Raw genomic sequence first — 13,907 nt, forward strand, 5'->3', positions numbered from 1 at the left:
GAACCCAAAAAATAAAACATGCCCTCTATGAACCTGTTTATTAAATGTGGATCTGTGTACGTTTGGGTCTTTATTTAAGTGGATTTTTTCTGGACTTTGCATCTCCAAAGCGGCCATGTTATTAGCTTCTCTCTAATTCCCTCATGCTTTCTTTGGGTAATTCAACCCCAGCTTTGCAATACATATGTACAAACCACACCTGGAATGGGTTACGAAGCCTACAGCGGGTTTCCAGAAACCAGATAACAGATAATTTAAGGAATTAATGAGTTAAAGATTATTAGTAGGTATCACTTAGAATCATTTTTCTTTATTTTTCACTTTTTAGGTACATTAACTATTTTCACACCCAGAGTTAAGTAAGTCCAGCAGGGTGTCCATTAAGAGAATAAGTCTGAAAAAATAAAGCAGAAATCACTTTAATTCTCAATGTGTTTACCCACTCCTGAGAAGGAAATCAAGGAAAATACTAATCCTTTTTAAGGCCATGTCCAAGTAATGGCCTCTCTGAAGATCCAGCCCGTGGAGCCTCAGCCAGGGATGCACGCAAGTTGTGCCAGCATCCTTCGTGCAATCAGACTCTCAATCCGTGTGGTTTAGGAAAATATACTTTTATTGAACAAGCAATTAAGTATTTTCAAATGAAACGCTTCTTGAAAACATGACTGCACTGTGTCCAGGTTTGGGGAAGCCTTTACTGGATTTCTGTGGTCCAGCAGTGACACCCAGTGGTTAGAAGCAGCTGAGCCATGAGGGAAGCCCCCAGAAGCACTTGACGGCTGCAGAAATCTCTAATTACCCAGCATGAGAACCAAAGACTCCACAGGAGAAAAGGTGACGAATGCAGGGTGTGCAGCAGTTGGGAGGGGCATAGGGACACTCTGGCCTGAGGACACAAGCGAGGTTAAGTCCATCCCACTGCCAACTTCCCCAGCGAGGTCCAGAGAATGCAGGGCCATGGGGATGATGCTTCTGAACTTGGCGTAGACGGGACCATAGCAGATTGTCCGTGCTGGACCAAACCACAGCGGTCACTGAAGCAAAGAGGTCACGTGACACACACACTGTATCAGTCAGTGCCCCCTGGAGCTGGCAGAGAAACGCAGGGCTCCTGGGCCAATCTCTTTCCTCCATAACATCAAACACATAGCAATAAACTTGAAGGAGGAGGAAGGATTCCATGGAAAGAAGAGCACACCTCGATCTTTATAGGATTTTAAACTAACATTGAAATACTTAACACTTAGCACTGTCCTGCCTGTAAAGACCAAAAACTTGGAGATAAAATCAAATGCCCAGAATGGTTTGTTCCTACAGTTGAAGTGAGGGTGGAGGCCCTTTGGGCAAACTGTAGGGGCACTCTGGAAATTCCAAACATCTGCAGCTGTTTGAGAATAAGCAGCTTCCTCTGGAAGACGGAGCCCTAACTCAGAGTCAGGAGGTTCAAGTCTCTGTTCTAACCCCAGGACGTGTTTGCCCCTCCACCTCCCCACTCATAACTCCCAAAAGATGGCCTGATTTTTAATCTGTAAAATGCAAGGCATTAAAATGTAAAACTGTGAGATGTAAATGTAAAATGTAAAACATGATGATAATGTAATGCCTATTAATTATGCACGCCTGCATGCCAAGTTGCTTCTTTGTGTCCAACTCTTTGTGACCCTATGGACTGGAGTCTGCCAGTCTCCTCTGTCCATGGGATTCTCCAGGCAAGAGCACTGGTGTAGGTTCTCATGCCCTCCTCCAGGGGATCTCCCCACCCAGAAACTGAATCTGTGTCTCTTATGTCTCCTGCATTGGCAGGCTTCTTCTTTACCACTAGCACCACCTGGGAAGTCAGATTAGTCAAACCTGAAACCAAGTTTCCTAATATATATTAGGTTGGCCAAAGAGTTCATTTGCTTTTTTTCTGTAAGATGGCCTCAGTAACTCTCAGTTGTCTATTAGATTGTACTGTGACAGCTGTCATATCAGCATGCATTTATTTATTTTTTGAAGGTTCTTTTTGAATGTATACCATCTTTTAAAGCCTTTGTTGAATTTGTTACAATATTGCTTCTTTTTTATGTTTTGGCTTTTTGGCCAACATAAGGGAGGGATCTTTGCTTTCCAACCAGGGATGGAACCCACACCCACTGCCTTGGAAGGTGAAGTCTTATCCATTGGAAAACCAGGGAAGTCCCTCAGCATTTTTTTTTTTTTTTAATTACCAAAATTGGTGAATTTTTGTGTAGCTAAAATTTTTGTGAAGATGGAAGATAAAAGAAATATTTTTGGCATGTTATCCTTTATTATTTCAAGAAAGGTAAAAATTCAACTGAAATGCAAAAAAAAAAAAAAAAAAAAGGCTTGTGTATGGAGAAGGTGCTGTGAGTGATCAAACATGTCAAAAGTGGTTTGCAAAAAAACACTGGAGATCTGTGCTGGAGATTTCTCACTGGACGATATGCCACGGTGGGGTAAACCAGGTGAAGTTGATAAAAATCAAATCGAGACAATAGTTGAGAGCAATCAACGTTATACCACATGGGAGATAGTCAACGCACTCAAAATATCCAAATCAAGTGCTGAAAATCATTTGCAAAGCTTGGTTATGTTCATTACTTTGCTGTTTGATGTCTAGTTTCCACATGCGTCAAGTGGGAGAAACACTCCTGTGCCTATTTCTGACTGTCATTTCTGCCTAAGTGTTCCATTTTTAAAACAAATTGTGACAAGCAATAAAAAGTGGATACTGTACAATAATGTGGAACACAAGAGATCACGGGGAAAGTGAAATGAACCATCACCAACCACACCAAAGGCCAGTCTTCATCCAAAGAAGGTGATGTTGTGTATATGGTGGAATTGGGAGGGAGTCCTCTGTTATGAGCACCTTCTGGGAAACCAAACAATTAATTCCAACAAGCATTGCTCCCAATTAGACCAACTGAAAGGAGCACTCATTGAAAAGCGTCTGGAATTAGCAGGAAATGCATAAATCTTTCCTCAGGACAATGCAAGACCACAGGTCACTTTGATGACCAGGAAAAACTGCTACAGGTTGGCTGGGAAGTTTTGATTCATCCACCACATTCACCAGACATTGCATCTTTGGATTTCCATTTATTACAGTCTTTGCAAAATTCTGTTAATGGAAAATATTTCAGTTCCCTGGAAGACTGTAAAAGGCACCTGAAACAGTTCTTTGCCCAAAATGATAAAAAGTTTTGATAAGAGGGAATTATGAAGTTGCCTAAAAGGTGGCAGGAGGTAGTGGAACAAAATGGTGAACTTGTTGTTCAATAAAGTGTTTGGTGAAAATGAAAACTGCGTCTCATTTTTCCTTAGAAACTGAAGGAAATGTTTAACCAACTCACTATTTTAAATAATAATAATAGAGTGAATTATCCACAACTGCAAGAACATTTAAAATGTCCAGAACTTGATACAGAATTATTTTTATTCTGACATTTTATTACAAAACTCTTCAAACATACAAAAAAGTTGAAAGTATTTCCCAGTGAAGACCCCATAGATCACCATCTAGTTCCTTTCTTTCACTTGCTATGTATTTATCTTGGCCGGTGCTGGGTCTCCATTGCTGCCTGAGGACTCTCTCGTTGCGGTGAGCAGGGGCAGGTCCCCAGTGTCCATGTGAAGGCTTCTCATTGTGGCGGCTTCTCTTGCTGCAGAGTATGCCCTCCAGGCTTTTGGGCTCAGTAGTGGTGGCACATGGGCCTTGCTGTCCCCCGGCGCGTGAAATCTTCCCAAGCCAGATTCTTTACCACTGGACCACCAGGGATGTCCAGCCATCTAGATTCTATAGTTAACATTTCACTGTTTGCGTCATCACTTTCCTCTCCATCGATCACTCCTCTGAAAAAAAGTTAGTTGCTCAGTCATGTTCAACTCTTTGCAACCCCATGGACTGTAGCTGCGAGGATCCTCTGTCCATGGAATTCTCCAGGCAAGAATACTGGAGTGGGTAGCCATTTCCTTCTCCAAGGGACCTTTCCAACCCAAGAATCGAACCCGGGTCTCCTGCATTGCAGGCAGATTCTTTACTGTCTGAGCTACCAAGAAGCCTTCAATCCATCATATTGATTATTTTTGATGCATTTAAAAGACAAGCTTCAGTTCATTTCAAAATGTCATTAATTTGACATTATTGAAAGTGCAATATTCATCTGTGGTCCCATTTTATTCTTTGGAAGAAAAGTTCACACACGGTGAAATGCACAAATCTTAAGCATGTCCTTCAGGGACTTCTAGTAAATGCTCACCCGGTGGCCCAAGCCCCAGTCATGATATAAAATGTCACCATCACCCTAGAAGATTCCCTCATGATGCAGTAAATCCTGAACCCATCTCCAAGATGCAACTGCTATTCTCATTCTCTTGGTCCTGCTCTCATTCAAAACTGACCCAAAGGGACCCAGAAGTTGTGTCACACGACCAGAGATCTCATTTCCAGGTGATGTTCATATTCTAATGAGCAGTTCTATCCCCCAGTCTGCACATGCATCATTATTGTTTGCCTCTTGATTTCTAAGCAGCATTGCATGGATAAAATGACAAGCATTGGGAACCGTCCACCCAAGAATCACTTTGCACCGGCAGTGAGACTCCCAACCAGCAGATGGCAGCAGCAGCCCGTGGGTTGCTTTCTGCCCTTGGCTTGCTTTCTGCCCTTGGCTGTGACCTACCAGCTTCAAAATTATCGTACAAAGCATATCTGTGTTATGAACAAGAAGCCAACAGTGATGACGAGGATGGCATTTCTATTTTTTTTTTTTTGGATCACTTAATAATTTATTAATGACTCTGGCATTTCTAAATGTGCAAATTAAGTGGAGGGCTTCCTTGGTGGCTCAGTGGTAAAGAATTTGCCTGCCAGTGCAGGAGATGCAGGTTCGATCCCTAGGTCAGGAAGATCCCCTGGAGAAGGAAATGGCAACCCACTCCAGGATTCTTTCCTGGGAAATCCCAAGGACAGAGGAGCCTGGCAGGCTACAGTTCATAGGGTTGCAAAGTGTTGGACATCACTTAGCAAATAAACAACCACAACAAATTAAGTGGAACCAAGATATCCACAAAGAGGCTGATTAACACGTGAGATGCTGCTGAGGCCAGGTCTCTGGTCACCCTTAGAATCTCCTTGGTCAGCTGCACACAGGGTGTAGATGTGCTGAACAAAGTTGCCCAGGACACAAATCCAAGCACTGATTATCCATCTCCACTTAACAGAATCAGTTCCCGAAGCTGGTGATATGTAACTGAGATGAAAGAAAAGCTCTTCACCGAAGGTTCAAAACTAACTGCCGGCACTGGGACAAGAGGGTGGCCTGCAAAATATCCCTTCTTCCAGGATCTCAAGTTCTAATTTGAATTGACAAAGGGATGTGAAGGGCTGACAAAGCTGCTTCTGGATTGGAGAGTCAGGAATGGCAGGACCCACTTCCAAAGAATACTGAAGAATAATTGAGAGCAGGGAGGTCCTGGGCACCAATGCAATACTCACTAATTTTTTAATGAAGTTTTCAGTGTTTTGAAAATCGAGGAAAGGTCATGGCAAGAGCCAACTGCATGAGTGCAGAGGGAAGGACTAGGAGAACTAGAGCAAAGAGGGTCTGCAGAGCCACCAAGGGTGTGAGACCTGACAGTTCCAGAGACAAATGACGCTGTGAGGGGTGTCTTCTCCCCTCCGATCTGCTGCATCCTGTCTCCCTGAGGTGTTCATGGCAGAGCAACCCACACTCGGGAGAATGCCAAGGAGGAGACCCTGTGACAGACGGTGATGGGGAAAGATCTGAGCCCAGCGCCCTCCTCACGGAAGGGGAACAGAGCTCCAGAGGCTGCAGGCTTGCTGATCACCCCACACACAACACACCTCCAGCCGGGTGTCTTGAGACCTCCTGTGGCTGAGGCCACATCTCCAGCCCACCCTCTCTCACAGACAAGGCCAGGCTGAGCAGGAGCAGGTGTCTACACCACACAGCCCGCGGGTGGGGCCCTGGACACGTCTTGCTTATGGTTGCTGAAGTGGATTTTTTAGATTAACTTTTATTGGCGTGTCATCGCTTTGCAGTGTGGTGTTGCCTTCTGCTGTACTGCAGAATAAGTCAGCCATGTATGTGTGAATATGTGAAAGTGTCAGTCACTCAGTCGTGTCTGACCCTTGCGACCCAGTGGACTGCAGCCCACCGGGCGCCTCTGTCCATGCGACTCCCCAGGCAAGAATACTGGAGTGGGTGGCCATCCCCTTCCTCAGGGGATCTCAACTCAGGAATTGAGCCTGAACCTCCTGCGTTGCAGTCAGATTCTTTTCTGTCTGGGCCACCAGGGAAGCCGTATATGTAACCCCCTTGATTTTGGACTTCCTCCCCATTCAGGTTTCCTGTGCTACACAGTACGTTCTCATTAATTATCTGTTTCATGCATAGTGATGAAGAAGATGTACATATGCACAATGGAATGTTACTCAGTCATAAGGAAGAATGAGATTGAGTCCTTTGTAGAGCCATGGATAGCCCCAGGCTTTGACTCCAGCCCCGACCTTATCTGACATCCCCACTGGATGTCCGCACCCCTAAACAAACTGCTCCAGCCCCCACCTTCTCCAGCTTCCCCACCGGAATGTCTGCGTCCTTAAACACACTGCACCGCCTCCTCTTCTGTATGTCACGTGTCTCGTGGGCAAACTGTTTTGCAACTTTTATAATAAAATAACCTCCTTTGTTCTAGAGCCATTTGTTATAAATGTGCAAACTCCCTTCTTTCTCCCTTAAAATTTCTTGATAATTCTATCTACTCTCTGCTTTCTTCAGCCCTAGTAGGAGCTCCTTGTGAGCCTGGGCCCTTCACACTTGCCACAAGCCCACTGCACCCACACCTTCCCGCCAAGCACACCTCAGCTCCCTGCACCACCGCCGACAGTACACCGTCTCCCTGCCCTTTGGCCTGCCCACCCGGCCCCAACCTCTGCCCACCACTGCCTCAGCAGGCTGGCCCTGAAAGCCTGCTTCCTCCTCCTGGGCCTTCAGCTAGACTACATTTGTCTCCCCCTTTGCAACTGGCGAGACAGCCTATCTCATTTTTTCCTCCCTCCTCCAAGAATTAAAACTTTGAATTAAGACAGGTAAGATTCAAGTCCTAGATCCTCCAATTGTTTGACCTCCACAAGTTACTTAAATTCTCTATTTCTTCACCCATAAACTGGGAAAGATAAGAGAATAAGTATAAAGTCTTCAATGAGAAAACACGCAAAATGTGTCATAAGAAGTTAATTCCTTGCCCATCCATTCTACCTCGACCTCTGTGTCCTGAAGAAATCCTGGGATGGAGACACTTTGTATACATACACACGTGATGAGCAGGTTGACCTAAAGTGAAGAGAAGCAGCAGTATGTTGGCCTAAACTGAAGAGAAGAGAGTGGAGGGAACTGGGGAACTGAGGGAGCAAGTTTCTCGCCAGCAAATTCCTTGCTGATTTCTCATCTCTTAACTCTTCCTCCTTTGCATCACCCCACCACACCCCCAGACAATCTGCAATCCCATGTGCTGGTAGGCAATGGAATCCATAAACATGGGAAGTTACATAAGCTTTTCAAAAATAGAAGACAGCTCAGATGTGCATGCCAGGGCTAAAGAGGAAACACGGTTTGGTCTTACTTGAAAAAAATAAGCAACGTAAAAAAACACATTTTTAATGAACACTGTATTTTTGTATAAAGGGTATAAAGTTGATGACACTATCATATTTAGAATTTCTAAGTTGTTTTCCTTCGATACACAGTTTACACCCTGGTTTTTAAAAAACTACTGAATTGCCTTGGTAGCATGTTCTAGCTTGTAGTACATTCTTAGAATTAGGACAGCATTTCCAGTTCTTAGAAATTGGGAGCACAAGATTATTCTTAAAAGCTAATTCTGGAGGAAGAAATGACTCATTCCAAGATTCATCTTTCATGTTTATCAAAGATCAAGACTTGCTCAGTAGCACTTTCAATACAAGGAAAGCTGTGTTCATTTCCAGTAAACATCCATACTCTCCACTGAAGAAGAACTTGGCCATCTTTAAAACCCTTTCTGAGTTTTATTATACAACATAAGTAAAAGCACACTGGGGCACTAATAAAGATAATTGTTAACAGTTTTATTGATGCATAATTCATGTCTCATAAACTTGCCCATTTGAAGTGTGTAGTTCAGTGATCCTTCGTGTATCCACAGAGTTGTGCAACCACCCCACAGTCCGATTTTAGGACGTTTCATCCAACCCAAATGAGAGCCACTAGTACTCCTCCCTGATGCAGGTCAAACTGTGTTTCCTCCAGAATCATATGTGGAATCCCTAATTCCCAGAACTTCAGAATGTGACCTTGTTGAAAACTGGTATTTGTGGCTGCAATTAATTAAAAATAATGTTGTATATCTGAGCCCTAATCCAATATGACTGGTGTTCTTACCCAAGGGGAAATTGGACACACGAACACACACAGAACCAGTGAAGATGAAGGCAGGGATGGAGGTGACTCTTCACAAGGTAAGAAGCACCAGAGACTGCCAGCACCTAGGTCAAGGGGGTGAAACAGGTTCTCCCTCACCGCATTCAGAAGGAAGCAATTCTGCCAAACACCTGGATTTGGACTTTAGCCTCCAGAACTGTAAGACAATAAATTTCTGGTTTTTTAAGCTACTCAGGTTCTGGTACTTGGTTGCAGTAGCCCCAACAAATTAATACAGCCTTTATTCTGCCTGTACAGGTTTCTCTGGTGGTTTGACGGTAAAGAGCCCACCTGCTGATGCAAGAGACATGGGTTCCATCCCCGGGTCTGGAACATCCCCTGCAGAAGGAAATGGCAACCCACTCCAATATTCTTGCCTGGAGAACCCCTTGGACAGAGGAGCTTGGCGGGTACAGTCCCTAGGGTCACAAAGAGTCGGACCTGACTGAGTGCACATGCATTCTGTCTGTACCCCAACTCCACAACAACCCCTCATCTACTTTCTTCTGTAGATTTTCCTGTTCTGGACATTTTGTATACATGGAAGCCCACAGGGTTGTCTTCTGGGGCTGGCCTCTTTAGCACAAAGTTTTACATTATTTAGTACATTGTTTTCAATTATCATGAATGCTGTAGCAGTTCTGTCTTTTTTATTGCCAAATTATATTCCGTTGTACAGATACAACCAATGTTTAATCTACTTATCAGTCGACAGACATTTAAGTTGTTTTCACATTTCTACTATTATGAATAAAACTGCTGTACCATTCATTGGACAAGTTTTTTGTGTATAGACATGTGTTTTCACTTCTCTCGAGTATATATCCAAGAGTAGACTTTCTGGGTTGTACGTACGCCAATGTTACCAATATTTTGAAGGTCTGCCTAACTACTTTCCAGAGTAGCTGCGCCGTTGTTCCTTCACAAAAGCAATGCAAGCAAGGTTTCTTAGTTTTTCACATCCTTGTCAGTGCTCATTACTGTCTTTTACTTTTGATTTGCATTTTCCAAATGACTGATGTTCCTCTTCTCAAGTGCTTGTTGGCCACCTGAATGTCTATCTTCCTTGGAAAAATTTCTGTTCTAATTCTCCCGATTTTTACCTGATTAATTTTAAGGGTTGTTTATATATTCTGGACATAGATACTTTATCATACATGTTTTTCAAATATTTTCTCCTAGCCTTTGTTGCTTTTTCACTTTCCTGATAATGTTTTCTGAAGCACAAAAGTTTTTAATTTTTTTTTAAGTGTAACTTGTCTGTACTTTCTTTTGTCGCTTGTGTTTTTCATATTGTGTCTAAGAAAACATTATCTAACCCAAAGTCATGAGAATTTGCTCCTCTGTTTCTCTTAGAAGTTGTAAGACAAGAGTTCTTACATTTTGCTCCACAAAGCACCAACAGTTAGCTTTTGTGTATGGTATAGGGAAAGAGTTGTAATTCATTCTTTTGCATATGAATACCCAAATGTCACAACATCACTTTTGAAACAAATGTTTTTTCTCCCATGAATTTCCCCGGCATCCTGCTAGATTCAATTGACCATAATGGTTGTAAATGGGTTATTTCTAGACTCTCAGTTCTATTCTGTGCCAGCATTACACAGTATTGATTATTATAACTTGGCAGTAAATTTTATTTTTTTTTATTTTTTTTACTAATCAGTGATTTTATTTATTTTTTTCCATTTATTTTTATTAGTTGGAGGCTAATTACATTACAGTATTGTAGTGGTTTTTGTCATACATTGACATGAATCAGCCATGGAGTTACATGTATTCCCCATCCCGATCCCACCTCCCACCTCCCTCTCCACCCGATTCCTCTGGGTCTTCCCAGTGCACCAGGCCCGAGCACTTGTCTCATGCATCCAACATGGGCTGGTGATCTGTTTCACCCTAGATAATATACATGTTTCGATGCTGTTCTCTTGAAACATCCCACCCTCGCCTTTTAAAATTGAGCAGTACGAGCCCTCTAGCATTCCTTTCAAGATTGTTTTGGGTGCTATGGGTCCCTTGCATTTTCATACAATTTTTAGAATCAGGCTGTTGCTTTCTGCAGAAAAGTCAGCTGTAATTTTGATACCAATCACGTTGAATCTATATATCAGTTTAAGGACCATTACCATCTTAAAAATATAGTGTCTTCTGATTCATGTTCTGTATTAAGGTTTTGGTGTACACATTTTACATTTGTTTTACTAGATTTATATGCAAGCATTTTTGATGCTGTGGGGCTTCCAATGCAAGACAAAAGTTCTTAACATTTTGCTCCACAAATCACCTAGAGTTAATTTTTGTTTATGATGCAGGGAAAGAGTTGAAATTCATTCTTTTGAATACAGATACCCAGTTTTCTCAACAACAAATTTTGAAACAATTGGTCTTTCTCCCAAGAATTTCTCATCATCCTGCTAGAATTCAAGTGACCATATTGTATTGTAACTGGGTTATTTCTAGACTCTCAGAGGTTATTGTAGATGGAATTGCTTTCTTAATTTCATTTTCAGATTGTTCATTGCCTGTAAGTGGGAATATAATAGATTTTTATATTGATCTTGTATCCTGCTATCCTGCTAAACTTGTTTATTAGTTCTAATTGTTTTGCATTGGATTCCCTAGGATTTTCTGTATACGCCTTCATGACATCTGATATGTGAAAATAAGGATAGTTTTATTTTTGTCTTTTCCCATGTGAATACTTTTTATTTCTTTTTCCTGCCTGATTGGCTGGTCTGGAACCTCCAGTATGAGGTTTTATAAAAGTAGTGAGAGTGACCATTCTTGTCTTGTTCATGATCTCAGATGAAAAGCCTGCAGTCTTTCACCATTAAATATAATGTTAGCTGCAGATTTTTCATAGGCGCCTTTCACTGAGTTGAAGAAATTCCTTTCTATTTCTAGTTTATTGATATTTTTTCCGGAGAGCTGATAGATTTTGTCAGATGCTTTTTCTCCATCTATTGAGGTGATCTTGTGGGTTTCTTGTCCTCTAGTCTGTTAGTACGGTGCAGAACTTTGATTAAATTAACATCACATTGTGGGATAAATGCCATGTGTTCATGGTGTATCTTCTTTTTATACTAGTTTTGTGTATGAGCGCTCAGCCACCTCTGACTCTTTTGTGACCCCAGGGGACTGTAGCCTGCCAGGCTCCCCTGTCCCTGGAGTTTTCCAGGCAAGAATACTGGAGTAGGTTGCCATTTCCTTCTCCAGGGGATTTCCCCAGGGAGTTTGCATCTACATTCATAAAGGATATTGATTTGTAGTTTTCCAGTGAAATATTTTTCTTGTTTGGACATCAGGGTAATATTGTCCCATATAATGAACTCAAAATTGTTCCCTCCTCTTCTGTGTTTTGGAAGAGTTTTAGAAGAATTGCTATTAATTATTCTTTAAATATTTAATAGAATTCACCAGTGATATTATCTGTACCTGTGCTTTTCATTGTGAAAAGCTTTTAAATTACTAAGTCAATCTATTTATTTGTTATCCATGTATTCAGATTTTCTCTTTCTTCTTGTGTCAGCTTTGGTAGTTTGTGATATTCTAGGGATTTGCCCTTATGTCTACATTATCTAATGTGTTCAAATACTGACAAAATGATTTCAGTATTCTATGGAAAATATTTACTGAATCTTATTATATACCAGGATGTTGCAGATCCAAGATTTTCAAAAACAGTGTGCTTGACTTTAAAGAGGTCCCAAGATAAATATAAATATGTCAACCCATGTGGATCAAGAAATTCTGTTACAGTTTGAAAAAATTAATTTTCTACCTAGGTAATTAACTCTGCCTAAATAATTGGAGAAAGAAGAGAACATAAGGCAAATTGGATTGTGGAGAATGAGCAGGAGCCTGCCTGAAGATGAGCTGGGGCATTTCAGATGGAAGAAAATTCTCCTACCCTGGGACCCTCCAGATGATTCCTCAATGTGTTGCAGCCCTCAAAACCCCAGCCCACATCAGGCTTATGACACAGTGATACTTCCACTGGTGTCTAAACAACAGTGCACAACACTTGGAATCAACCTTCTCCTCTTCCTTTCTTTATCTTCATAGGGAACCCCAACCTAATTTTTGGCCCCATTTCACTTCCGGATCTGGAAAACCTAACAGTTGCAGGACCTAAACAAGCGCACAGAGGCCCATGCACTGTGTGTCTAAAATGCCAGCACTGAAAAATTAGCTTACATGATTGTCAAATAAAATGCACGTTCTCTCCTCTTTTTAGAGATTTGCCTTGGGAGAGACCTGGAAGACGCTAGGGCTTGCCAGAAATTCTGTCACTCTGGGCCGGAACATGAGAGTCACTGGGTGGCCCGGCTCCCAGGCCTGACGTCCAGCCCTGGGCTGGACCATCTCCCCACAGACCCCACCTCTGGTGGACATCACTGAGGACAAGTCCAAGCTCTGGTCACAGTTCCTGAAACTGACCTTTTTTTTTGGATAACTTGAAGCCCCATGGGCACCACCCTCAGGAGGACACATCAGAGCAGAGGCTTCTGCAGCCTTGGAAATAGACCCAGGGCTGTTTGGGAGGAGAAATATTGGGTCCTAAACACCTAGAATGTGGCCTAGAAGAGGCTTTGAATTCCAAACAGGCACCCTTCCCTGGCTCAGAGCATCCTTTACCTCTTGGTGGGCAGAAACTGGGGCAGCAGAGATCTGGATCAGAGGGACCTAAGGCAGGGACCCAGAGTGGAGCCCCCTTCACCTTCAAGACTGTCTCTCATCAGAAACCAAGTCTGTGCATCCCGCTCCCACGCCACCACTCAGCCATCTGACTGGCCTTCTCACCCATCGCTGACATGCCCAAACCATCCTCCAGCCTGCAGTCAGACAGCAAGTGGACACAGCAAACAAAGCAGCACGCACAGTACATCCTAGACCGTGTGCGTGTTCCCAGAGTTAAAGTGTTTAAAGAGTTAAAAAAATTGTTGGAATCTCCAGAGGGATAGAAAACGACTGAAGGATAAGTGAGGAAAAGTATATTCCAAGAAGGGAGGAATTGAAGACAAAATGAAACTGTATTTCATGTTTTTCTCTGTGACCCAAGACCACACACATTACAATGTCAGTTCCATTCCTCGATGACTTATCCATGCCTTTCATGGCTTGTCTAGTATTCTTTGGATGGGAAATACAGATTTATGCCACAAGGTTCAAAAGAGGCAGGTGAGTATAAGGAAAAAAAAATGAATTTCCTGCCTGCCTGCTCCCACAGCACAGTGACCAGCCTCCCCATCCTCCCAGGGGCCACATCCCCAGCTTAGAGTCTATGGTCAAAGCATTTCTCCATGTGGTGGTCATCATACTGCTCCCAGGATGCTCTTCATCATTCCTGGAAGATGAGGCTGCCGGTCTGTTGATCCTCTTTACGAAAAGATCTTTGGTGATTCCAGTGTCCTA

Source organism: Muntiacus reevesi, chromosome 6 (assembly GCF_963930625.1).
Source record: "Muntiacus reevesi chromosome 6, mMunRee1.1, whole genome shotgun sequence".
Taxonomy (NCBI): Eukaryota; Metazoa; Chordata; class Mammalia; order Artiodactyla; family Cervidae; genus Muntiacus; species Muntiacus reevesi.